Raw genomic sequence first — 27,742 nt, 5'->3', positions numbered from 1 at the left:
AGCGGAGGCTCCAACCCAGATCCTTGCATAGGTCTTTGCGCTTAGTACTATGTACACTTAACCAGGTGTGCCACCACCTGCCCCCTCAGTTTCTCTCTGTGCAGTAAATAAAAACAAAACAAAACAAACAAACATGACTGAGCCTTGCTAGGATGAACACAGGATAGCATGCGGGTCTGTAAATAGGTAGGTAAGCAATGAAGAAAGACCGAGTTTACAAAAAACTCTGTGGAGTGAGTGCCTGGAGGGCAGGTTTAGTGCTTCTTGCTCTGTCTCCTGTGTCTGGAGGGCAGATTTAGTGCTTTTTGCTCTGTTTCCTGTGCCTGGAGGGCAGGTTTAGTGCTTCTTGCTCTGTCTCCTGTGTCTGGAGGGCAGGTTTAGTGCTTCTTGCTCTGTCTCCTGTGTCTGGGACATAAGGTGCTATGGACTCTTGGAAATGAGGTTCTGTAAAGACTACTGTGCCTGCTAGTGGGGTGTACTTAGGAAGATAGAATTCATGATCCATGCTTAGACTTCTGTCCCAAAGGACTGAGTTTGAATCCTGTAGGATTTCAATTCTTTGCCTCACTCTGTGTTGTAGACATAACATTCTCCTATGTTTTTTCACTCCTATCTTCCTTCTTCCTTTTTAATTTTGTATTAGTGATTTAATAATGATGAACAATATCATAAGATAATAGGGGTGTAATTCCATACAGTTCCCACCACCAGAGTTCCCTGTCCCCTCCCCTCCATTGGAAGCTTCCCTATTCTTTATCCCTTTGGGAGTATGGGCCAAAATTCTTTATAGGGTGCAGAAGGTGGAAGGTCTAGCTTTTGTAATTTCTTCTCCACTGGACAGGGATGTTGGCAGGTCTATCCATACCCCAAGCCAGTTTCTATCTTTCCCTAGTGGGGCAGGGCTCCGGAGAGGTGGGGTTGCAGGACACATTGTTGAAGTGTAGAAGTCAGGATGGAATCTTGGTAGCTAGAAGTCAGTAAGATATAAAAACAGCACAAGTTGTTTAATAAATAGGAACCCAAAGATAGGAATAGAGCAAATGAAACTAGGCGTCTTCTTGTGGGAAGAAGCTGGGAAGTCTGTTTTAGGTCATGTTCCAAGGGGCCATGACTTCAATATTTTTTGCCTGATAACAGTGTTGTTTGGGAAGATGGTGTCTTTCCTTTTTTTTTTTTTTTTTTGGTGGACAAGGGCAGTTGTTTTAAGAGTAGGAATTAATAAGGTCAGTAGTTATGGTGGATTTTTTTTTTTCTAGCTCTAACTATCCTTTTTAGTAAACAGCAATCTTTGCTCATTTTTCCCTCCAGATTTTGAGTTACTTCAGGAGTCTGAACCAAACTTCTAAAACAGTTTGCTAAGTAGGAAGGGAGGGGTCCCAAGTTAGCAAGTGCCTATTGTTTTCGAGATCCTGCAAGGTACTCCTCCCCCAAACCTTAAATTTCCTCTGTTCCTTGCTTTGTTCCCACAATGATCACCCATTTCCTAGACATGCTCAGAAAATATCCATTGTATAGAGGTACTCTGACCTTCCCCTACTCCGATTCCTGAGCGAGCCACAGAGATGTGTGGATGTGGTAGGCATAAGCCCACAGAACTCCTAGGTTTACCCAGATGGTTATTTAAATTATTAAAGCAAAAACCAAAGGATCCTCTGCTGTTGGGGAGGGGACCTGTTTGCGCAAATACCTAGGGATTTTTCTTTAAAAAGGGGAAACTCCTTTCCCTTGTTATTTACCTGCTCATGAGGAGGAATCTTAGCAACTGAGGACTTATTTTGGGGCTTTGGGATTTGATAGCCAGGCCTCCGTCCCTCCCCCACCCCACTTAAAAAATTTTTTTTAGTTTTTATTTTATTTTATTATTATTATTATTATTATTATTATTATTATTTCTTGCCTCCAGGGTTATCGCTGGGGCTCAGTGCATACACTACAAATCCACTGCTCCTGCAGGCCATTTCCCCCCATTTTTGTTGCCCTTATTGTTATTATTGTTATTGCTGTTGTTGTTGGATAGGACAGAGAGAAATGAAGAGAGGAGGGGAAGATAGAGAGGGGGAGAGAAAGACAGACACCTGCAGACCTGCTTCACCTGCTTGTGAAGCGACCCCCTCTGCCTGTGGGGAGCTGGAGGCTCGAACCAGGATCCTTAGACCAGTCCTTGTGCTTCACGCCATGTGCTTAACCTGCTGTGCTACTTTGACTGTCTCTATCCAGTAAATAAATAAGGATTAAAAAATTTAAAAAAAAAGAAAAGTCACTTCAGTGGGTGATGAGTTGGCAGTGAGTTTTGATGGAGGTGACTTCAGTGAGCAGAGTCTGGATGAAATGTTCATGAAACATATCAGTTATGTGTCATCTGGCTTTTATTAGGCCCAGTATTTTACTAGATATCTGTAAGTAATCAAGGATTAGTCCTTGGTAGTTTTCTTTCAGTAATCTTGAAGTTCAGGCATAGGCTGGGTTAAAATAAGAGATTTTAAGAAATGAATGTAGCTCTTCAAAGAAAAGAATTAGTGGGTCAGGAAGATAGGTCCACAATAGCACACAAAAATCGTGTGCATGAGGTAGGGTCTAGATTTGATCTCAACACTGGATGAGCCAGAGCCGAACAGTGTTCTGTATTCTCCCTGTCTCTCTCTTTCTCAAAATAAATTATTGATGTTATTCGTAGCAACATATGCATGATTCTTTAACACTATGATCTTCAATCTCCTCTTTTAAAAGTTATTATTATGATTTTTATTTTATCAGAACTCAGCTCTCAGCTCTGGTTTATGGTGGTGTGGGGGATTGAACTTGGGTCTTCAGAGCCACCGGCATGGGGGCTCTATTGACATAACCATTATGCTATCTAACCCCACAAAATTAAATTATCTTTTAACCAGAGTACTGCTCAGCTCTGGCAATATAGTCCTGCTGATGACTGAACCTGGGACCCCAGAGTGTCAGGCATGAAAGTCTGTTACATAAACCACTGTGCTATTGCCTCAGCCCTCAACTCCTTCCTTAAAATTTAACTCTAGAGGGGAGGAGGTTTTCAGTTGTGTGGATTGATTTGTAAGGAAATCTGTAGCTCAGTTTTACAAAGGACATAAAAGTAAATTTTAAAACTAGTAGTTTATCGAGTATAGTCTCTTAATGAAGTTCTCTGTTTCGGATTTAACTGTCCTAGCCCCACTGGGACAGATGTGTTTACATGCATTTCTTTCTTTGTATTTATTTATTTATTTATTTATTTATTTATTGCCTCCAGGGTTATTGCTGGGGCTCTATGAATCCACTGCTTCTGGAAGCTATTTTTTCCTTTTTATTGTCCTTGTTGTTATTGCTGTCATTGGATAGGACAGAGCAGAGAGAAATAGAAAGAGGACGGGAAGACAGAGAGAGGGAGAGAAAGATAGACACCTGCAGACCTGCTTCACCGCTTGTGAAGCGAACCCCCTCCTGCAGGTGGGGAGCCTGGACTCGAACCGAGACCCTTATGCTGGTCCTTTCGCTTTGTGCCATGTGTGCTTAACACGCTGAACTACCGCCTAGACCCCTCTTCTGTTTATTTATAAAAAGGAGACACTGACAAAACCATGGGATAAGAGGGGCACAACTCCACACAATTCCCACCACCAGAACTCCCATCCCCTCTCTTGATAGCTTTCTTATTCTTTAACCCTTTGGGAGTATGGTACATGCATTTCTGTCATACAGTAGAAATGAGATGGACAAGTGAATTCAGAAGAATAGGGACAAAGGCTCTAAGAATGAACTATATTATCTATGAGTATTGAATAAGACATTGAGAGTAAACCAAACCTTAAGAGTAATTTAAAGTAAAACCTTTTTTTTCGATGACTCCCATGGATTTGCCATTTTTCATATGGCCCACTCATTTATTAATTCACCTTTGGTAAACTGAGAGCCGAAAATGGTTTGTTCCTCCTTTAGCTCATCTCCGAGCCAGCTGTCGAGTGGCCCTTGCTTTGTTCCATAATATGTTTCACTGGGCAGCATTCATTCTTTATGAGGCTCACACCTCTCAGAGATAACCTGGGCTTTGTGTCTTTTCTTGCGTATGTCAAACCCTGTGATACAGATGACTCCATTGTAGAGACTGGGGTACCCAGGCATACGGCATCTAGAAGACAAAAGCTGGGTGAACAGATAGTTCTTCCTTGATGCAGTCAGCATTTTCTCCTCACTTCTCTTCCCTTCTCTTCCCTTCTCTTCTCTTCTCTCCTTTCCTGTTCTTTTCTTTTCTTTTCTTTTCTTTTCTTTTCTTTTCTTTTCTTTTCTTTCCTGTTCTTTTCTTTTCTTCTTCTTTTTCCAAGGGATCTGTTGCCTTACCTTTCCAAAATGGATGAGTTTGCAGTGATAACCCTGGAGGCAAAAAAAAAAAAAAAAAAAAGACCTGTGGGGAATTTCTGGTACCACTGTTTCACCATTTGATCCAACAACCCTTGATTTGAACCCAGAGGAACTTCAGGCCACACAGGGCCATATGCAAACCTGCACACAAATGTTGACAATACCCCTCCTCCAAATTGCCAAAATGTGGAGGCAACAAAGATGCCCTTTAGTAGGTGAATGGATAAATATGTTGTAGTACAAATGAATTGAACTGTGAACTGATGGATCATCATCAGACAACCTTGAATGAAGATTAAAAAAAAAATAAAAAGATTTATTTATTCATAAAATAGATAGATAGATAGAGATAGATAGATAGATAGAGAGAGAGAGAGAGGATGAGAGAGAAACCAGAGCATCACTCTGGCATATGTGCTGCTGGGGATTAACCTCAGGAACTCAACCTTGAGGGTCCAACACTTTACACCCAATGCTACCTTCCCAACCTTAAATGTATATTGTTTAAGTGAGAAAATTCAATTTGGAAAATAGAAGTTCTGACTTTGATGACATTCTAAAAGAGACAAAACTGTGGAGACAGTACAAGATCTGTGGTTGCCACAGATGAAAGGGGAAGGAGAGGTAAATTGGTAGAGCAGAGGGTTTTTACAGGGGTAGTTACTTAGCATTCTAAACTGCTTCATACTATAGAATGTAAGAGCATGAAGCATGGGTTGTGATATGAATTTTTGGACACTTGATGATCATTATACTTCAACCTAAAAATCCAGGAGGCAATTAAAAAGGCAAAATATTTATTTGAGATAAAAAATTTACAATTCAGTATATACAGATAGAAGTAGAAGTCTAAATGTACCCCAAGAAGGATAAAAATGGGGGTTTTATTGGGAGAAAAGAAAACTAGGTAAATGGTTGAAGTAAAAAATTGGTAAGTGTTAAACACACTTAAATTATGTCTCCCTCTCCCTCTTCCTCCCCCCTCCCTCCCCCCCCCTCGCTGTTAAACTGTGATTGATCATAATGCCAGGGATTGAATCTGGGATTTTAAAACCTAAGGGATGAAAGTCTTTGTAAACCACTGCCCATCTCCCTGACAACTTCTCTTGATTACACATAGTTGGTTACTCATTCTTGTGCAAGGAAGGTAAGGAAACTGATCCTTCTCCAGATAAAGTTTCCTTAGTTGTTGTGATGACTTCTCAGATGACTGTTTGCTTGGTGATTTCTTATAGTTTGTTTGGGGGCCCAGGTGGTGGCGAACCTGGTTAATTGCACATAGTACCAAGGGCAAGAATCTGAAACCCCACTCCTTCCCTACAGGGGCCACCACTTCCTGAGTAGTGAAGCAGGCCAGCAGATGTCTATCTTTCTCTCCCTCTCTGTCTCCCACTCCTCTCTCAATTTCTCTCTGCCCTATCTAATAAAATGGAAAAATGGCCACCAGAAGTGGTGGATTCCTAGTGCAAGCACTGAGCTCCATCCCTGGAGGCTAAATAAATAAATAAATAAATAAATAAAATAAATAAAAATGAGAAATAAAAAGAAAAGAAAAAAAAAGGAACAGTTTTTGGTGGCTGAGGAAATAATTCATTGTTATAGGACCTACACTCCTGAGGCCCCAGGTTTGGTCCCCAGTACAGTACATGCTGGAGTGATTCTGTGACCTCTCTCATAAAATAAATAAACAAATTTTGAAAAATTACTTTTAGTGGCTGGAGAAATAGCTCAACTGGCAAATAGTGGAACTCACACACCATACACCCGAGGTTCCCCATTTGAACTTTGATGTTACATGTACTAGAGTGGTATTCTGAATTCTTTCTCTTTCATGTGTTTTTCTCTGTCTCACTAATGTGAGATAAATAAAAATAAATCTTTAAAGAAATTGCTTTCAGCCCAATCAAAAGATCTTTGTCCCAGTTCAAAGGTCTTTTGCTCAGTTCAAATTAGGCAGGTAATTCAAGTTCTCTGTAATGGTACCCTCCCCTACTTGCCATCCACTTTGAAAAATGGCTTCACAGGCCAGGGCAGCTGTAGTACACAGAAGGTCCCAGGTTCCACCCCTGGCACTACCAATAAATAACCAGAGCTGAATAATGCTAAAAATCAATCAAACAAACAAAAACACTGACTGTACCAATGTCATCATTTCATAGATGTATCTATGTATTGCCTCAGTTGTAACAAAAATATAACTCTGGCAGATACTTTGTAGGGTTTTTTTTTTTTTTTTCTTTTTTTCTTTACCACCACTAAGAAGTTCTCTGGTTTCTGTGCACACTAATGAGCCTCCCACAGATTTAATTTAATTCTGTTTGCTTGGAGATAGTCTTAGATTCTGTGAGTTCAGGGCTTCCTCCCTCCCTCCCTCCCTCCCTTCCTTCCTTCCTTCCTTCCTTCCTTCCTTCCTTCTTTCCTTCCTTCCTTCCTTCCTTTTTCTACTGCCACCAGAGTTATCGCTGGGGCTCCATGCCTAAACTATGAATCCATTGATCCTGGCAGCCATTTTTTTTTCTCTTTTCTTTTCTTCTCCATTTTTTTCCCCTCCTATTTTAATGGCTAGGATGGAGACAAACTGAGAGGGAATGGGGAGATAGAGAGAGAGAGAGAAAGATAGTCACCTGCAGACTTGCTTCAGTGCTGGTGGGGAGCAGGAGTTCAAACTTGTGTCCTTGCACGGGTCCTTGTGCATAGTACTGTGTATGCTTAACTGGCCGGGCCACTGCCTGGCCCCTGTTCATGGTTTTCTTTTCCCCCACAAAGTCGACTGCATCAATTTCAGATAACAGCCAACCATAGTCCAAGGTGTCTGTTACCTGTGTGTCTCACTGATGGACTATAAATTGGAGGTTCCCAAGACCTTCAGGCATGATTCATTTGTTAGAACAATTCACAGAACTCAAGAAGAAGCTAATTTGTGTACTGGATTACATTTGACTTAACTAGCCTGTAGGCTTATTATATGTGACTGGGGCTCAAGCACTGTTAGATCAAAGGGATGCTCAGGGTGGGGTTCATGGGAAAGACAGAGAACTCTGGGGCACACCATTCTTTGTGCATCTTTTTGTGTCCACTAACCTGGATGCGCTTTGAACTCGGTCCTTTTGGTGTTTTGTGAAAGCTTCATTGTAGAGGCGTGACAGAGTAAACCATTGACCACTGCTGGTTGAACCTAGTGTTGAATCCTTCTCCTCCCTCTGAGGTAGGAGCAAAGGCATGATGCCACAGATTCTCGCCCTTGAATCGCTTGGTTTTTCAGATCCAGAAGGGGACCCAAAGATTCTGTGGGGATGCGTCTCTGTAGGAGCTCAGGTGTGTTCAGAGGGACTCTTAATGAAGGACAAAAGATGCTCCTAACATCCAGGATATTTTAAGAGCTTTTGGAGCTCCTGTCTGGAATAGAAGGGTAGAGACCAAATATGCATTTCTCCTTATAAATCACACTGTGGGGTGGTAGTGGGGAGGAGTGACAGTGAATGAGGCTGGCTGTGTATGTGGAGGGTGGGAGGGAGGGTTGGCTCCATATAGAAGTCTTTCTGCTTCCCCCTCAATATTGCTGTGATTCTTTTTTTAAAATTTATTTTATTTATTCCCTTTTGTTGCCCTTGTTGTTTTATTGTTGTAGTTATTATTGTTGTCATTGTCGTTGTTGGATAGGACAGAGAGAAATGGAGAGAGGAGGGGAAGACAGAGAGGGGGAGAGAAAGATAGACACCTGCAGACCTGCTTCACCACTTGTGAAGCGACTCCCCTGCAGGTGGGGAGCCAGGGCTTGAACCGGGATCCTTACACCGGTCCTTGTGCTTTGCGCCACCTGCGCTTAACCCGCTGCGCTACAGCCCGACTCCCCTGCTGTGATTCTTAAACTGCTCTAAAAAGTGAAATTTAATCAGCCAGGGAAATAATTTAGCTGGTAGAGCACAGGGCTTACATGTCTGAGTTACCCAGTCCTAACATATTCTGCAGTGGTGCTCTGGCCTCTTGTGTAACTTATGACTTCAATAATAGAATAAAGCATTTAAAAAATGAAATTACATTTTTGAAGACCCAAGTTCAAGCCCCCAGTTTCTACCTGCTGTGGGGAAGCTTCCTAAGTGGTGGAGTAACGCTGCAGGTTTGAACCTCTCTCTTGTTCTTTTTTGCTATTTTCCCTCTGTTTCTATCACTAAAAAGAAAAGGACAATGAAAAGAAGAAAGAAAGGAACAACAACAAACAACAACAACAAAAGCCACCAGAAAAATGGGAGGCATGGATTCCCTCAGCAGTAACTCTGATGATGGCAAAACAAAAGAAAGAAAAAGTTGGGATAGTTTTAAAACTGTACTCTAGTATGCATTATCAAGACAGTGGAAAAATAAAAATTTAAAATGAAATTAAACATTTTTACATTTTAAATGAAAGAAGAGAAAAAAGGAATTATGCTTGCGAGTAATAATAGGTATAGGTGTGACCTAGAAAGGAAGTGAAGGCAGGACTGTAGGAAAAAAAAAAAAAGGACAATGTATATGTATGGATATAGAGATAGAAATAGATTTGGGGGGGAGGGTTGGACGGTAGCATAGCAGGTTAAGCGCATGTGGTGCTTGAAGTGCAAGGACTGACTTAAGGATCCCGGTTCGAGCCTCTGGCTTCCCACAGGTGGTGAAGCAGGTCTGCAGGTGTCTTTCTTTCTCCTCCCCTCTCTGTCTTCCTCTCCTCTGTCAATTTCTCTCTGTCCTATCCAACAATGATGACATCAATAACTACAACAACAATAAAAAAAGGGCAACAAAAGGGAAAATAAATGAATATATATTAGAAAAAGATTTTTTAAAAAAGAAATCGATTTAAGTAGATAGTGATTGATAAAAAGTCAATCGGGATCTGTGACCTTAGGCGAACTACTGTAGTTTCCAGTGTAGGGAATGGGGACACAGAGCTTTGGTGGTGGGAAAGGTGTGGAATTATTCCCCATTATCTGATAATTTTGTAAGTCAATATTAAATCATTAATAAAAAAAGGTAAAAGAGGGAGAGAGAGAGAGATGATGGCACTTCAGTATAGTGGGGGCTGGGATTGAACCAAGGTCCTGTAAATGGCATACTATTCAAGTGAGCTGTTTGTTTCACCAGCCCTATTTTAATCCTTCTGTGACTAAGCAGTACAAGATAAAAGCTCTTTTTAATAGTTGATTTATTAGAAACAATGGAAAACTACTAGAAGTATACACTTTGCTAATGATTTTATATTTTGAGTGCTGGACTCATGTGAAGTATTAAATCTATTTTTATTATATTGACATTTCTGTGGCATATTTTCCCAGGGTTTTATTGAATTGACGAGTGTTTTTGTTAGGGTTACAAATCATTCCTCCTGGAGCTTTATGTCTTCATTAGGTCTCTTTAGTTGCTAAACAAGATTTAAAAAAAGAATCGGGCCCTATAGCTGAGGTAAGACAGCAGACTTGTGTGTTCAGTCCCCAGCAACCCCACAGGCCAGACATGAGTAGTTAGTTATCTCTCTCATTCTCTATCTCACATAAAGCAAGTCTTTAAAAGAAATATATGGGAGTCGGGTGGTGGCACAGCAGGTTAGGGAGTCAGGCAGTGGTACAGTGGGTTAAGCGCACGTGGCGCCAAGCCCAAGGACCGGCGTAAGGATCCCAGTTCGAGCCCCCAGCTCCCCATCTGCAGGGGAGTCACTTCACAGGCGGTGAAGCAGGTCTGCAGGTGTCTGTCTTTCTCTCCCCCTCTGTCTTCCCCTCCTCTCTCCATTTCTTTCTGTCTTATCCAACAACAATGACATCAATAACCACAACAATGTTAAACAAGGGCAACAAAAGGGAATATATATATATATATATATATATATATATATATATATATATATATATATATATATATATATATATATGACTACAGAGACAGCATAATGGTTATATAAAAAGGCTTTCATGCCTAAGGCACCAAAAGTCTGAGACTCAGTTCTCCAGGATTACCATAAACTGGAGGTGAGCAGTGCTCTGGTAAAGAAAGAGAGAACTAAAAAAAAAAAGTGGGAAGTATCACACGATAGTGACCCCAATCAAGCCCATGGCCACATTCAAACACATTTCAGTGTGACTGTGGGAGGGAATGGGATTCGGTGTGGCTTGGGATAGAATTGTCATCTTGGAATGAGTAAATTTGCCACTTGTATACATTTTTGTATTGTTGGGTAATTTTTTTTATTCGATAGGATAGAGAGAAATTAAGAGGGGAGAGGGAGATAGAGAGGGAGAGAGAAAGATAGACAGCTGCAGACCTGCTTCACTGCTTGTGATGTGTCCCTGTTGCAGGTGGGGAGGAGGGGCCTAAACCCTGTTCCTTTTGTGGGTCTTTGTGCACAGTGCTATCTGTGCTTAACTGGGTGAATGCACCACTGCCTGGCCCCTCTACGGGTAACTTCTTTATCCTTCTAAAGAAACCCTGAAGGAATTTGAAGTGTTTGGGAAAGTCTTTGAAGACTGATCATTTTATACTGGAAAGATAGAATGTTTCATTTGAAAACTTTACTTATTTATAGATATTCAGGCATTTCTGTTTTTTGCTCTTTTAAAAGAAATATCCATATACTTTTCTGTAGAGGCTATTTTAGAAATGTATGTATGTATTTTATTTATTATTAATTAGACCATATAAATTTATGTGTGTATCTATGCTAGTTATTTAGTTTTGAAAGTTCTTTTTTGGCATTTTAGTTATTTTTTGGATAGAGACAGAGAGAAATTGAGAGGGAAGGGGGGAGACAGACAGGAAGAGAGACAGAGACACGTGCAGCATAGCTTCACCATTCTTGAAGCTTGAGTGGGGGCTTGAACCTGGATTCTTACACATGGTAATACTCAACTGGGTGTACCACCGCCTGCATCCATATTTATTAATTAATTTATTTATTTAAATTAAAATTGTATTATCTTTATTTATTAGATAGAGACACGCAGAAATTGAGAAGAAGGGGGAGATAGAAATGGAGAGCAACAGAGAGACAGCTGCGGCCCTGTTTCACCACTTGAGAAGCTTTCCCTCTGCAGGTGGGGACTGGGGCTTGAACCCAGGTTCTCAGGCATTGCAACATGTGCACTCAACTAGGTGCGTCACCACCTGGCCCCATTACTTATTTTTAACCAAAGCACTGCTCAACTCTATTTATGGGGTACCAGGGCTTGAACTTGGGATCTCAAGAGTCTCAGGCGTGAAAGTCATTTGCATAACCATTATGCTATCTCCCAGGCCCTTATATACTTTTTAGGGTTTATTTCATGAAAGGGATCAATAAAGGGGGGAGATGTCAAGAGGCTACCCCCCTGCTCTGGTGTGTGGTGCTGGGCATGGGACCCATGGTCTCAAGCAGGTAAATCTTACGCCTCACCCACTGACCCCCCCCCCCCAACCACTTAAACCCTCTTAGATGGTGGATTAGAGTTTGATGAACAATTTCCCACAAAACATCAGGACGGTCATTCTTACCTTCCTAGGATGTTGGTCTGTTTTATGTTACATGCGGCCTCCAGGTGGTAGCTTAAGGAGAACACCTAGTAACACCTATCTGTGCTGGTGATTTGCCTTGAATTAGGGCGTGAGGAAATTGAGGCTAGATGATGAGCATTAGAGTGAATAGGTGTCAGATGATTCGTAAATGATATGTGAAAGATACTATAAAACCTGGTACCCCTCCTACCTTATGCTTTTGTTCACTAATCCTTTCTTAAATAAAAAAAAAAAAAAAAAAAAAAACCTGGATGAGGTACCTAGCACTAGTGAGGAACTCTGTCCTGTTAAAACAGAACAGAATGGCAGAGAGGGAGGTCCTCAGCATTCTGTATCAAAGCCCTGGCCAGCTTGTTCTCTCACCAGAGGGCTGTGCATTCCAGAGCTTGTGCCTGCGGAAGGCAGGATGCTTTTCCTACTGGAACAGCTTCCATAGAAACCAGGAGAGGAGCCACATAGATCTAATACTCTCCTGAAAAGTAAAAGACGTTACTATTTATTTATTTATTTTTTAGCAGATTGTATCTATTGCTTGCTCTAAGAAATGCCGTTCTAGAGATTTGATGGTATTGACATTTGTATAATTCCTTGCACTTAGTAGTGCTTCATGTAACATAGACTGCTCTCATGCCCGCAGAGCAACCAGAAAGCCAGTCTTGCTGGCACCCGGTGATCTTTAGCCCTGTGAGGAATCTAGGGCTCCTGGTTTCCTTTCTCAATGGGCTCACATTCCATTGGCCAGATTGAAGTACCCTGCATTGCACAACTGCCAGTTGATTTTGTCTTCTGCAAAGTTTAGGTTCTAACTTCATGTGAAGAAACCCTAGTACTAGATCGTTGCAAATACCCTGCTAGGAAGATCTGACTTAGATGGCTATGGGATATGCTACTCTTTGGGGGTAAGACCAAAAAGTGACTTAAAGACTATTTTTCCCCCCAGGTTTTATCTAGTCTGCCTGAGCCCTGAGCCCCTGAGTATCCTCATATAGGTCACTGACTGGCAAATGCTTTTTGCAGGCTCGCCTATTTCATGGGGCAGAGAAAGCCTAAGCTTGCCATGTTAATTGTTGCCACTAGCTTTAGAACTATATGACTGAGTTCTCACCACTTCCGGTTTGTTCTTCTGTTGTGGAAAACAGGAAGACCCACATCTACCAGATTGGGAAAGGCAGACTCTCCTGTTATTAGCCAAGAGGGTTTTCAAGTTGCAAGGCTGTGTGGGTTAACAAAGAACAACGTCACGCTATGTTGTTGCTATACCAGCAGACGTGCTTGCAAACAAGTTTGAGGATGTTCTGTTTCAAGTCCTTCCATATAAAAAAGATAACCCAAGGCAAGAGTTCCTTCAGGGTACTGGGTTCCAGATGGTTCCAGAAGATCAGCAAGAGATCAAGGGAACAAGCCAAAGCAAGATTGGTTGGAGTCCTGGCTTTGCTAGTTGGGTCAAGATAAGCCAATGCTGAATTATGTAATGTAGTTGGCAGCCTCTGGGAGTTGTTTTGGTTGAAAAATGACTTAGCAAAATGAATGGTTGTGGGAGTAACAACACACATTCTCTATTCTGTTGTCCCGGGAAGCTCTGAATCAAAACAAGCTTTCTTCTAGCAGAGAAATGTGTGGTGAGGTTGTAGCGACACTTCCACAGTGACTGAGGGGCACTGCCGGACAGCTGGGGGGGGGGGGGTGGGGGACAGTGTAGCCAAGCTTTTGAGATGTTTTTAAAATGCAAGGCAATCATGGGCTGGGAAGTGGCACAATGGATAAGTCTTTGGACTTAGAAGCATGAGGTCCCGAGTTCGATCCCCAGCATCATATGTGCCAGTGATACTCTGGTTCTCTCACATGTTAGAAAATCAGTGCATCATTAAAACAGCAACAAAAAGAACTAAAGGCGGTCACATTGTTTTTCTTTCAATCTAAGTTACTCCTCCTTAGATCATTAGCAGTCAGTTGTGTTTCCCATTTCTTATGTGCATCTGTTGACCACTCTAGATTTTAATTTTAAAATAAAAGAAGCTTATACCCTTTGGGGTCATGCACAATAAAAACACCCTCTCCCCCAACTAAAGAAACTTAAGAGATCTAGTTGTCAGCAGATTCTCTGGAGGACTTCTTTTACAGATCCCTACCTAGCCCTGCATTCCACCCTCCCCTGATACCCCCAGCTCAATGAATAGAACAGAACATTCTACAGTTTACCACTCAGTCAACCATTGCAGTCATTTCTTTCCTCATGGAGACTGTGGTTGTGGCTTTTGGACGATAGTTGCAGTAGCCTTCTTTGAAACTTAACATGTTTATACAGGCTTTTTGGTGAAAATGCTCTGGGATTAGGAAGTCTGGGTGTTAGTAACAATGCTACTCATGTTACAACTGATATTTATTGATCATAAACTGTGTCAAATGTTGTACTGAGTCCTTTCTCTACATTATCCTATTCCATTTATTATCATCATCATCATCATCATTATTTTTAAATATTTGTTTGTTTATTTATTTATTTCCTTTTCTTGCCCTTGTTGTTTTATTGTTGTAATTATGATGCCGTTGTTGTTGGATAGGACAGAGAGAAATGGAGAGAGATGGGGAAGACAGGGGGAGAGAAAGATAGACACCTGCAGACCTGCTTCACCGCTTGTGAAGCGGCCCCCTGCAGCTGGGGAGCCAGGGGCTTGAACCGGGATCCTTGTGCAGGTCCTTGCACTTTGCACCATGTGCACTTAACCCGCTGCACTACCGCCTGGCTCTCCATCATTATTTTTCAATCAGAACACTGCTCAGCTCTGGCTTATGGTAGTGCTGGAGTTTGAACCCAGGATCTCAGAACCTCAGGCATGAAAGTCTTTGCATAACCATTGGCTCATCACATTCCTTTCTTCCTCTCTTTCTCCCTTTCTTTCTTTCTTTCTTTCTTTCTTTCTTTCTTCCTTCCTTCCTTCTTTCCTTCCTTCCTTCCTTCCTTCCTTCCTTCCTTCCTTCCTTCCTTCCTTCCTTCCTTCCTTTTTTTTCTTTCAGTAATCCTGGAAGGTGCTATTGTAGGCTGTATGTGTGACACCACCCTCACCGTCCTCACCCAGAGAAGAATATGTTGAAATCTTAGTTTCAGATCTCAGAATGTGAATTATGGGGCCAAATAGGATCACTGGAGATCTGATCAAATTAAGATGAGTGGAGCTTAATCTAACAGAGGGGACTTTACACACGGACATGCGCAGAGGGGAGAAAAGTGAAGAGGCACGGTGAGAAATCTGTGAAGAGGCAGGGCTGGAGTGGTGTGTTTATGAATCATGGAATTGAAGAGATTGCTGGCAAACCCCTACAAACTAGGAGGTTGGCTGGGAGGGATCATCTTGCAGGGTTCAGGGGGAACATAGGTCTGCGGACACACACTTTTCTGAACTTTGAGGCAATACATTCTTCCTTTCTTTTATCTTTATTTGTTGTTTATAGACAGGTAGAAATCAAGAGAAAAGGGGGAGATGAAGAGGGAGAGAGGGGCAGGGTGGGGGTGCACTTAGTTGGGTGCACATGTTGCAATGTGCAAGGATCTGGGTTCAAGACCCTGGTCCCCACTTCATAGGGAAAGCTTTGTGAGTGGTAAAGCAGTGTTGCAGGTGTCCCTCTGTCTCTCTCCCTTCTCTAGCACCCACTTCCTCTCAATTTCTGGTTGTCTCTATTCAATAAATAAAGATAATAAAAACTAAAAAGAGGGAGCAAGAAAGAGAGACCCTTGCAGATCTGCTTCACGACTCCTAAAGCTTTCCCCACTGCGGGTAGGGACTGAGGGCTCCAGCCTGGTGCTTTGTGCACCGTAGCATGGGTGCTCAACCAGGTGTGCCACCACCTGGCCCCTTGGGGCAATATCTTTCTGTTCTAAGCTACTCACTTTTTGGATCCTTTTCCATGGAGGCCCCAGGAAACTGGTTCAGGAAAATGCTTTATCATCTCTTTTTCTCATGTGAGCAGCTGTGAACTGTTGAGATGAGAAAAACATGAAACAAGCTTTTCCTGGCTTTCACATTTTGTGTAGGTCAACTCCTTGACATTAGGAGAGGACAATGGAGAAGATAAGTAATCAGTGAGCCTCTAGAAGAACCTGACCTTGGCAGCAAACATCTATGGGCTATGGTTGGGTTCCTCTAGGGACAAGCCAGAAAGATTTTCCTACTCTTCTTCCAAGTTCTTAGAGAGCAATGAGAAACCAAGACAGAGGGGAAGCACAAGGTAGTTTGCCTTGGTGAGGGGCCAGCACTTCCACTAGGTTGTGTGGGGTGAGGAAAGGAGTTGGGATAGAAAACACTTGCACTGTGTCCCATATTTGCCTATAGCTCATACCACGTGCTGGTTAGTACCGTGTGCTGCTGCTATGTTATTTCCTTTGCAAAAGTAAGTTTTTAAAGGTTTGTTTTGTCAATTGCCAGAAGAGAGAGAGAGATTCACATGAAACCACAAGAGGTAGGTGTGTGTGTGTGTGTGAAAGAGAGAGAGGAAGAGAGAGAGAGAGAGATTCACATGAATCCACAAGAGGTAGGGGTGTGTGTGTGTGTGTGTGTAAGAGAGACAGAGGTAGAGAGAGAGAAAGAGAGAGAGAGGGAGAAAGAGAAAGAGGAGAAAGGGAGAGAGAGAAAGTGAGGGAGAGAGGGAGGGGGGAGGGGGAGAGGGGGGAGAGAGAGAGAAAGAGAGAGAGAGATGGAGGGAGAGATATATGGAGAGAGAGAATCCAGAGCACCAAGGATCGAACTTAGACCATCAGGCTTGCAAGATTGGGGTGGTCTACCAGTTGAACTACTTCCTTAGTCACCCCAAATGGAATGGAGTTGAATGAGACATTAGTAATTTTTTTCTAATGTGGTGCCAGAGTCCTGCACATGGATGGTTCCACTGCTTGGCAACATTCCCTGGATCAGTCTTTGCCTTCTTTCCTTGTAGAGAGTGAGAGAAACAGTCAAAGAAAGGAGAGATAGGATAGCCTCTTCTGCCATCTGTGGAGCTCCCCTGGTGCTATTGCTGTTCTACCCTTTACTGCCAGGGCTTGGAGGTAGGGTCTCATGCGTGAGGTGGGCAAGAGTGTCCAGCCGAGCTATCGCTCATTCCCTCTTTCCCACTTCAAAGAAGCTTTCAGTCGATGCCTTTGGATTCAGTTACTCATTTCTTGCTTACTAGCGTTAACACACACACACACACACACACACACACACACACTCACACACACACACAATTTATTTATTTAAAATGTGTTGTATTTAAATCATCTGAGTAGGAGAGTGTTTCATATAAGTGAGATAAGCCAAAGCACCACTCCCAGTACATGTAGTTCTGGGGGTTGAACTGGGAACCTCTGGCATTCAAGTCCTGCACTCTACCAGCTGAGCTACCTCCCTGACTAAAGTACATATTTGCTTATGAAAGTGAGGAGAGGGAAGATGTGGCTGATGAAGAAATGAAGACTTAAGAATGTGTTGCCTTTCTGTTCTGAGGTGGTGGAATCAAATGCCTCATCGGTACCCTTCTCACCAATAGCTCAGCTAGTGGAGTACAGGACTTTCATGCCTGGAGCTCCCAGTTTGAATCCAAGCTCCATAAATACTGGATCAGTGGCTCTGGGTTTTGTTTGTTTCCTTTTCTTTCTCAACTCTATCTCACATGAAATAAAAACAAATTCATTGAAAAGTACATCTTGGGGAGTCAGTAATTATTCCCTGTTGGGTTGTTGAGGGTAAGATGCTCCAAGCTTGGAGGGAAATGGAAGTAATTTATGTCCTGGCACATTTTATTCTCCATGTATACTTTTGGAACATTTAAATTAATATCTTCTGGGACATTTAACCTAAGCGGTTCAGACCCTGGAACAAGTTAAATTTAATTCTTACTGTTTGTTCAGAATAAAACCTTTCAGAAGTAACATCTTTGCGAAGTAAATTCCAAAAGGGTATTTAGGACATAAAACTTTCTAGATCATGCATAGCCCTGTTATTGAAGGACTGGTCCCCACAGTATATTATTGCCACTTACTTTTTCCAATGCTGTTTCAATGACTCAAGCCCAAACCTTCATCACTTCCCTTTGGATAGTATTACACTATTACACAGTCCAATTAAGAAACATTTGATTTGCGGAGGAAAAGAAAAGTCCCAAAATTGAGCTTGAGAAGGAAGATGATTCATGATCCCAAAGGAAAGGATCCCAGAAGTTTCCAGAGATGACCCACAGATGCCATCCTTCCTTAGAAGACAGATTCTCCAGTGGCTAGAGAAAATTAGTGGAAGGCAGGGTCTCAAGTCAATCCCTTGAGAGAATGATAGTCTTTTGGAACCAAGCTCAGCAGTGGGCAAATAAGGGGGTGTTGACACATAATTAATGTGGTGTGGGAGTTGAAAATGCAAAAGTTGGCTGGGCTGAGCCCATTTAGAGTTATATGGTTCAATATTTTAAAAGGGTATAAAACCAGAAATTACTGTAATCAGGGCAGGAAATTATTCAAGAGCAAAAACTATGTGGTGATGTAAGGTCCAGGTGACAGTGTATTTGGGCCAGTGGCTGTGCTGAAGATGGATTTGCTACTTTGGGAATGAAGAAAGCACAAGGGGAATCAGAGTGCCATCCTCAGAGAGTTCTGACTGACATAAGAAACCACTGCAGAAACTTTAAAGATGAAACAGGTAAAGAATGGCAGCTTTACAAAAACTATAAAGGACATTCCCTAAATGACAAAGTCCTTTTTTACACTACATTTTCTACTCTATTGTATTGTGACCAAGGGAAGTTCATGGCTGTCTCTCATCACTGTTCTATCATTTGAAATTCTGAATTTTAAAAAAAAATATTAAGTCTTAAGGTATTACAAAAATGCTTTCTTTATCACCTCATGTATGAGTGGCAAGGGGTGGTGGGGGAGATATTTGCATCATTACTGAATATCTCCCTGTATTCTGGAGATTGTCCGCCATTTTGTTTTTTTTCTCAATGGTCCTCACGGATCTTTTACATATTCTACTGAGACCTATTTGAGGAAGGGAGACTCACAGCTCCCTGTAGACATATTGTTGGCTATTGCTGAGGAGGGAGTTAACTATTTCTTATTTCTACCCACCATCCCACTAACTGCGTTTATGGGAATTCAAAATTATGTGTCCTCAGTTTCTGTAGTACTTGTTATGACTCCTGGTCCCTTGCTGATGGGATTCAGTTAAACAGAGTGGTAATGGAATAAGATATGAGCTGGGAAGATGAACTAATGGTTGAGGAGAAAGAATGAAGCTTCAGATGGATTTAGAAGAACTTCCTTTCCTTGGAAGTTTTGTCTGGACTTGGTGAGGTGTTGGCTGGTTTCCAAGTGTCTGGAAGTGACTGGACCAACATTTAATTTGGGGCCTTAGCATTATAATTTCTAAAAATAGTAAAAGAAAAGATGGATTTGACTTAGGCTACTCTTTGCCAAATAAGGTCTCATCTTTCTTTTTCATCATGCTTATATAATGGACTTGGATGGGTTTTGGAATTTGTGGGTAGCTCTTTTTTTTTTTAGTTTTTTAAAAAATATTTATTTATTTTCCCTTTTGTTGCTCCTGTTTTTTCTTAATTGTTGTTGTAATTATTATTGTTGTTGATGTCATTGTTAGGACAGAGAGAAATGGAGAGAGGAGGGGAAGACAAAGAGGGGGAGAGAAAGACAGACACCTGCAGATCTGCTTCACCACCTGTGAAGGTGGGGAACCGGGGGGGCTCGATCCGGGATCCTTATGCTGGTCCTTGTGCTTTGTGCCACGTGCACTTAACCCACTGCACTACCGCCCGACTGCCATGGGTAGTTCTTAGCCCTAATTCTGGGTTCTAGGATTTCTTACATTGCCTTATCATTTCTCTTTTTGATTGTGATTTTTTTTTTTTTCCTGAGAGAGAATGTATCATGCAGCAAACAGAATTGTGTTTGACCATGTTGGAATAGTTTTTTTTTTTTAAGTTGGCCATGGACAATGAATATTCTCCTCGCCCTATTTAACAATATTTATTGGGGCCAGGTGGTCTGCACACATATTACAATGCACAAGGCCCCAGGCTTGAGCCCCTGGTCCCCATCTACAAGGTGACAACTTTGCTAGTGGTGAAACAGGGCTTATAGGTCGGTCGGTCTCTCTCTGTTTCTTTCTCTCTTTCTGATATTCACTCACCCATTTTCCTCTCTATTTCTGGCTGTCTCTATCCAACAAATAAATAAAGGTAATACATTTTAAAAAAATAATTATTTACTGACTAGAGACAGAGAAATCAAGAGGGATGGGAGAGGTAGAGAGGGAGAAAGAAAGACACCTGTAACACTGCTTCACTGCTCTTGAGTTTTCCCACTGCAGTTGGGAACTGAGGGCTTGAACCCAGGTCCTTGTGTCTTGTAATATGCGCAACCCTCTCTCCCTGTATTTTAGACCTGTGCCTTATTTATTTATTTATTTGTTTGTTTATTTATTCTTTTTGTTGCCTTTTTTATTGTTGTAGTTATTATTGATGTCATTGTTGTTGGATAGGACAGAGAGAAATGGAGAGAGGATGGGAAGACAGAGAGGGGGAGAGAAAGACAGACACCTGCAGACCTGCTTCACCCCCTGTGAAGTGACTCCCCTGCAGGTGGGGAGCCAGGGACTCGAACTGGGATCCTTCCGCTGGTCCTTGTGCTTAGCGCCACCTGCGCTTAACCCGCTGCGCTACCCCCCCCCCCCCCCCGACTCCCGCCTTTTTTTTTTTTTTAAAGAAATTATTCGGGAGTCGGGAGGTAGCGCAGCAGGTTAAGTGTACGTGGCACAAAGAGCAAGGGCTGGCATAAGGATCCCAGTTCGTGCCCCCAGCTCCCCACCTGCAGGGGAGTCGCTCCACAGGTGGTGAAGCAGGTCTGCAGGTGTCTATCTTTCTCTCCCCCTCTCTATCTTCCCCTCCTCTCTCCATTTCTCTCTGTCCTGTCTGACGACGACGACATCAATAACAACGATGATAACTACGACAACAAAGGCAACAAAGGGAAAATAAATAAATAAAGTAAAATAAAGAGAAATTATTCATCACCTACTCCTTTGGTTTGCCAACTTCAGTTCATTGTGACAAGAGGCAGCGGATAAACACATGCTATCGAATGTGTATTTCTGCAGTGTGTTCTGTGCAGAACTCTTATTAGTTCCTTTGACTAAGCACTCTAGTTTCCTAAGGGGCTAGATTTAAATCATGCGGTCACAGAAGGAGCTGAAAATGGTCAAATGAATATGGAAGAGAGCACTTTGATTGCAAATCATTGGAGCATTTAGATTGACCTGCATTTCTAAAAGATCTTTGATGTTCTTATGTAATGTGGGTTAAATATTCACGAGTCCGCAGGAGTTTGCTTGGGTCAGGCCGTGTTCCTGGAGTTAGGGAAGACAACAGATGTGGAACAGATTTTGGGGGCAGAATCTCTGAAGTTGATATGAGCATCTACAAGCAGCACTTAAATGCTTTCTTTGCTAATACAGAAAGTTAGTTTTAGGTTGTCAAGTTGAGGGTGGGGAATATAGATAAACCCAGTGCTATTAAACTAATAAAACTACCTTCTGGGGGCCAGGCAATAGCACAGCAGGTTAAGCACCATGGCGCAAAGCGTGATGACCAGAGCAAGGATCCCAGTTCAAGCCCCGGCTCCCCGTGTGTGTGTGTGTGTGTGTGTGTGTGTGTGTGTGTGTGTGTGTGTGTGGTGTTGCTTTACAAGTGGTGAAGCAGATCTGCAGCTGTCTATTTTTCTTTCCTCCTCTCTCGATTTCTCTCTGTCCTATCCAGCAACAACAATAATAACAACAATAATGATGACAACAACAAGGGCGACAATAATGGGAAAAAATGGCCTCTAGGAGCAGTGAATTTGTGGTGCAGGCACTGAACCCCAGTGATGACCTTGGAGGCAAAACAACAACAACAAAACAAAACAAACAGAAAACTGCCTTCTATTTACTTGTAGCAGTTTTTTTTTAAGATTATTAATTTATTTTGCCTCCAGGGCTATTGCTGGGTCTCAGTGCCAAGACTACAAATCCACTGCTCCTGTGGCCATTTTTTTGATTTTTTTGGATAGGACAGAGAGAAATTGAGAGGAGACAGGGAGATAGAGAGAGAAAGATAGGACACCTGTAGACCTGCTTCACCACTTGTGAAGTGACCCCTCCCACAGGTGGGGAGCTGAGGACTTGAACCAAGATTCTTACAAGAGTCCTTACACTTTGTATGTGAGCTTAACCTGCTGTGCCACTACCCAGCCCCCTTTTCTAGTGATTTAATAGTGATTTACAGGATTGTCAGATTATAGGTGTATAGAGCCATACCACACCCACAACTCAAGTTCTGTGTTCACCTACCCAAAGCCCTTCAGTTATCACAAAGTAAGATAGCTTGACTGTTTCTTCTCCTCCCTTATCCTCCCCTCCCAGCCTTCCCCCTTCCCTTTCATGAGTTCATGTGTTTCAGTTCTCTAAGTTCCATGTATGAGCACAACTTCTTCTTCTTCTAGCGTTTGCCATGAGCACAATTAATCAGTAGTGAAACTACCTTTTTAAAATTTTTTTCCCCTTTTGTTCCCCTGGTTGTTTTTATCATTGTGGTTATTATTATCGTTGCTATTGATGTTGTTGTTGGATAGGACAGTGAGAAATGGAGAGAGGAGGGGAAGACAGAGAGGGGGAGAGAAAGATAGACACCTGCAGACCTGCTTCACCGCCTGTGAAGCGACTCTCCTGCAGGTGGGGAGCCGGGGGCTCGAACTGGGATCCTTAATGCTGGTCCTTGCACTTTGCGCCACATGTGCTTATCCCGCTGCTAAATAGAGACTAAAAAAAACAACTTAATTAGCACGATATACTTTTTCCTATACAAAATCCACTTGGGGAATTTGAGTGGAACCAGAAGATGCACATAGTCAAGTAATCTTTGTTTTTTTAAAATATATATATTTACTTATTTATTTATTCCCTTTTGTTGCCCTTGTTTTTTTATTGTAGTTATTATTGTTATTGTTGTTGTTGGATAGAACAGAGAGAAATGGAGAGAGGAGGGGAAGACAGAGAGGGGGAGAGAAAGATAGACACCTGCAGACCTGCTTCACCACCTGTGAAGCGACTCCCCTGCAGGTGGGGGAGCCCGGGTTCGAACCGGGATCCTTACGCCGGTCCTTGCACTTTGCGCCACGTGCGCTTATCCCGCTCAGCTACCGCCTGGCTCCCATAATCTTTGTTTTTAAGATTTATGTATTTTGGGGTTCAAGGAAACTCAAGGAGACCAGAATCCTTGAATCCAAGGTTCAGGAAGACCAGAATCTTCCCCTCTCCTACAAGGTGCTGAAGGTTCAGTCTCTCCCTACTTGTTTTGTCCCTGAGGAAGGGCTCCCTGTTCTATGTGGCAGAGCTACTGCTCCCAGAACCCCTAAGTGACACTGAGGCCATCATTGAGAGAGTGGACTTGAGAAATGTGTCCCAGAGAAAGGCAGGGACTTGGCAACTGATCCCTGGGGTGCTGGGAGGTGGGGGTGGAGGTGGTGAAAACCTGAGCCCACCTGCCAGTGAGTGAGTGGCAAGGGATGGTGGGGAGATATAATAAAACAACCCAACCTAGGTGGCCAACAACAGATGAGTGGCTAAGAAAGTTGTGTTATTTATACACAGTGGGCTATTACTCAGCAGGTAAGGATGATTGAGGCATCTCCTCTGCCCCGTCTTGGATGGAGCTTGAAGCAATCATGTTAAGTGAGATAAACCAGAAAGAGAAAGATGAATATGGAATGATCTCACTCGTGGGTAGAAGTTAAGAAATCAGAACAGAAAGAGGAAACACAAAGTAAAGCTTGGACTGGGTTTGGTATATTGCACCAAAGCAAAGGATTTCGGGGAAGGAGAGGAGGGAGGGGGCTGGTGGTGGTGGTGGTAGTGGGGGTGGGGTGGGGGGCTTTGGGATCCTGGTGCATGATGGTGGGAAAGGGCCTGTGTTAGAAGGTGAGACAGACACCTATCATGAAAGATGAGAAATTGCATCCATCTGTCAACATCTGTTCTGTAAACCATTGGCTCCTTAATAAAGTGATAAATAAAAAAAGATGAGTGGCCTTTACATGGGTACTTTTTTTTTTTTGACATACGTTTCAAATCGAGTCAGCTCAGTTTTCTGGAAATTACTGAGAACATTGGTTGAGTTAGGAAGGGCCTCAGTGTTCTGGGTCCTGTGACCACGTATCAGTCTCATTGTTCCTCTCAGGAAGTGTGGTGACTAAAGCTACCCCGTCATCTTTGTTAGATGTCGCCATTCTGCTTGAGTCTCCTGTTGTACTGACCCATGTGAGTTGACATGGTGCTCCAGGGTTTGTTTGTTTGTTTCTTCTTAGAGCATTGTTTAACTCTGGTTATTGTTGGTGCTGGGATTTGAACCTGGGACCTCTTGCATGCAAGTCCTGAAGGCTACATCACTGGGCTATTTCCCTGGCCCAGGGCTCCTGAGTTATTTGAGTAAACCAGACCCGGTAACAGCTCTAGAGCTAGAGGGAAATCTACTGTGTGGGGGTAAGGCAGTGAACTCTGAAGCCTGCCTGATTCTTGAGGCTGGAGGGAAGAATTTTCTTCCTGTGCTGGGACCTCTGGGTGATATTAGCAGTGACACATGTGCGTTTTCAGATGCTACCAGGAGGGATTCTCAGTAATATTTCAGCGATGCTCTGTGTTTAAGAAAACTCACCAGGGGGATAATTGTGTCAGACTTAATTAAATGCCTCAACCATCTCTAATACCTCTGTGTTACTGTTCCTAAAAATAAACTCCTTTACAGATAGAGGCATCCCAGGGCTTTGTTTAGATAATTAATTCTCAAATTCTGCTACTTAGGAAAACTGGCTAAGATTTATTGAGTATTTCCTGCCTGCAGATCTTGAGCTAAATGCTATCTGTGGGTTACCTCTTCTCTTTTTGTTTTTTTTTCTCTTCCTCTCCCTCTCCTTTTCCCTCACCTTCCCCCTCTCCTTCCTCCTCCCCCTCCCCCTCTCCCTCTGTAATTGCTTCTCCATTGGACATGGATGTTGACAGCTCTTCCATACTCCCTAACTGAATAGTCTGTTCTTTATAGTCATCCTCAGTTGAGTCAAACCACGCACATTATTATTATTATTATTATTATTATTATTTTTAAAGGTTTGTTTATTTAACTAACAGAAGAAGAGTAAATACCAGACGACCTCACTCACAAATGGGATCTAAGAAAACCAGAGAAGTTAGAGTAATTGAGGTGTGTGTGGTAATGAGACTGATGGAGTATTTATCCATTCCCATCTTCTTGCAAACTGGCCTATTTCAACAGTTCTAAGGATTCAAAAAGGATTGAGGGCCCAGTGCCCTGTGGTGGAAGGAGATTGCATTCTGGGGGGGGGGAGGTGTACTGCTACTTTTTGGGGGGTGGTTTAAACTGTACCCCAGAGCCAACAACAGTCTTGTGAAACAACACTTCCTCAGTAACAAAATTGTTACAAATTTTTTTTTTTTTTTTTAATGAGAGAGGGACAGAAACCAGAGCACAGCTTCAGCATGTGTGGTGCCTGGAATTGAACCTTGGGCCCCACACAGAGAAGTCTGGTGCTCTAACCGCTGGACCACTCCTCTGACAGCCACATACTAAGTGCCAGTTATCCCAGTCTGATGTTTTAGGTGTGCAGGAAAGAAAGAAAGGAAGGAAGGAAGGAAGGAAGGAAGGAAGGAAGGAAGGAAGGAAGGAAGAAAGAAAGAAGAAAGAAAGAAAGAAAGAAAGAAAGAAAGAAAGAAAGAAAGAAAGAAAGAAAGAAAGGAAGAAAGAAAGAAACTTTAGGGCAGAGACCCTGCTTGGAGTTACATGGACGCAGGACAAAAACACACTGCCCCTGTTTACCTCCTGCTGAGCGGTCCATTCTCTCTGCCTTCAGCAGGATTTCCTCAGGAAGCCTTCCTGGTGGAGGGTGGGGGCCCGGGTGAACCAGGATGCAATGACACATGGCCCCCTGTGCCCTCTAGGCCCTGTGCAGTGTCAGCCCAGATGGTATCTGGACCCACCCTTTCCAGTCTTGTCAGTTTCAAGGTCGATTCTGGTCCACATCCAGTGTGTGGTGAAGCTGGTGGAGTAGTCATCCGTTCCCATCTTCTTGCATGCAGCACTCTGGAATAAACTCAAGGAGAAGGACACCTACCTCCCAGGCACCCCGGAACAACTGCACCAGTGTTTCTGAGCCCAGTGTCACGTGCAGGCCCATGGCTGGTTACTGGAGGGCTGCTCTGCCACTGTGAGCTTGGCCTCAGGAAGAAATGAGGGGGTGAGGGGGTCTCTGCCCATTGGCCTGGGCAGGTAATGCACCTGGACTTACACTTCCTCACATGTGGTCGAGGCAAGAGTTATTCAAAGTTATCTTGAATCCAACTAAGAAGTAGTGAATGTAGCTGGGGAACACTGCTAGCCAACACTGGTTTTTATGTAAACTATTGTGGTGGTGGTGGTTAGAATTCTGTGAGAAAGCATTGGCATATAGCTTTAGGATTGAAACTGACCTTAAGGTTAGCTAAGGTCGACTGTATTCTCAGTTATGCTAGCCCATTTTGCGGGGCTTAGGTTGGGCATTGTATCTGCTTTTTGTGTGACAGTAGTCACATCTATCACCTCCCCTAATATTTGTGCCCTTATCACTTTTTTAAAATATTTATTTTTCCTTTTTTTGTCCTTGTTTTTTTTATTGTTGTTGTAGTTATTTTTGTTGTTGTTATTGATGTCATTGTTAGATAGGACAGAGAGAAATGGAGAGAGGAGGGGAGACAGAAAGGGGGAGGGAAAGATAGACACCTGCAGACCTGCTTCACTGCCTTTAAAGTGACTCCCCTGCAGGTGGGGAGCCAGGGGCTCGAACCGGGATCCTCTACTCGGGTCCTTGAGCTTTGCAACACGAGCTTTGCACCACGCTGCGGTACTGCCTGACTCCCCCTTATTATTTTTGTACAGTTAGTAAACCCTTCACTGAGTGAAGGGTGCACTGGATAAAGCCTTGGAATCTCAGCTGTCAAGTCTTGAGTTCAGCCCTCGATGTGGTGATGCTTTGGTTCTCAATCTCTCTGTCTCTGTCTCTCATTAATTAATTAATATTAAAAGTAAGAACAAAACAAAAACCAAAGGTCATTTAACATAGCTCGTGTGGATAATGTGTTGCTTTGCCATGTGCTCAACCCAGGTTGGAGCCCAGCCCTCACTGCATCAAAGAAAGCTGTGGTGATTAAAAAAAAAATAGAAAAACCCTATACACAGTCTTGTACACTATAAATGAAATAACATAAGAGAATGCCTAACATAGACTATGAGAAAGTAGTACACATTAGTTTCTTCCCTCTCATGTTTTAATCTTTCTTTTAAAAAATTATTTATTTGGGCGCCAGTGGTGGTGCAATGGGTTAAGCACACTTTCAACAATACCATCTTGTGTGTTTCTCCTGGTAAAATTTCTTGCTGCTTTGGGGTTATTTTGAGACTCTCAACTTTTCAGAACTAGGTTCTGACATAACAGAGTATTCTCCAATAGGGACCAAAAGCATGGCTTCATAGCAGTTATTTTATAGCTTAATTTAAATATGAACATTTAAAATATAGTTTACTGTAATATTTTAAAGAGCAAATATGGTAGAGGGCATTATTATCAGGCTGCTCCCTGCTTCTCTTTCCCTGGCTGATCTCCTCAATGGTGTGCTTAGTGCTCATTACATGGAACAAGCTGGTTTCAGGAATGACCAGTTTTCTTCCTTCACCTGTCGCTCTTCCTGTTTTTCATAGCTTGACTCATAGAGCACAGGACTTGAATACACCCAATTTCTGGGTCAATGCCTAG

General features: G+C 42.6%; 1 protein-coding gene and 1 long non-coding RNA gene across 6 annotated transcripts in view; one reads left to right on the top strand and one right to left on the bottom strand.

Moving 5' to 3' along the window:
- SASH1 (SAM and SH3 domain containing 1) overlaps positions 1-27,742 on the top strand; it is a 465,315-nt gene that overhangs the window by 200,702 nt on the left and 236,871 nt on the right. The window contains exon 1 of one of the 5 annotated variants that reach the window (XM_060205371.1): positions 7,655-7,677. The exons of 3 other annotated variants lie outside the window; for them this stretch is intronic. The gene's annotated coding sequence lies outside the window, so the exon portion shown is untranslated. Of the gene's footprint in view, positions 1-7,654; positions 7,678-7,746; positions 7,772-27,742 lie in introns of those variants that run through there. One more of the 5 variants, XM_060205374.1, reaches the window with a different exon arrangement.
- Positions 3,752-7,186, bottom strand: LOC132542486 (uncharacterized). Its single transcript, XR_009553497.1, has 3 exons — positions 6,987-7,186; positions 4,342-4,374; positions 3,752-4,132 (listed from the first exon to the last, which is right to left on the bottom strand). It is a non-coding gene; the product is annotated as an uncharacterized LOC132542486 (long non-coding RNA).

Source organism: Erinaceus europaeus, chromosome 13 (genome assembly GCF_950295315.1).
Source record: "Erinaceus europaeus chromosome 13, mEriEur2.1, whole genome shotgun sequence".
Classification (NCBI taxonomy): Eukaryota; Metazoa; Chordata; class Mammalia; order Eulipotyphla; family Erinaceidae; genus Erinaceus; species Erinaceus europaeus.
The sequence above is the reverse complement of the archived record's forward strand: the minus strand, read 5'-3'. Positions and strand labels throughout refer to the sequence as shown.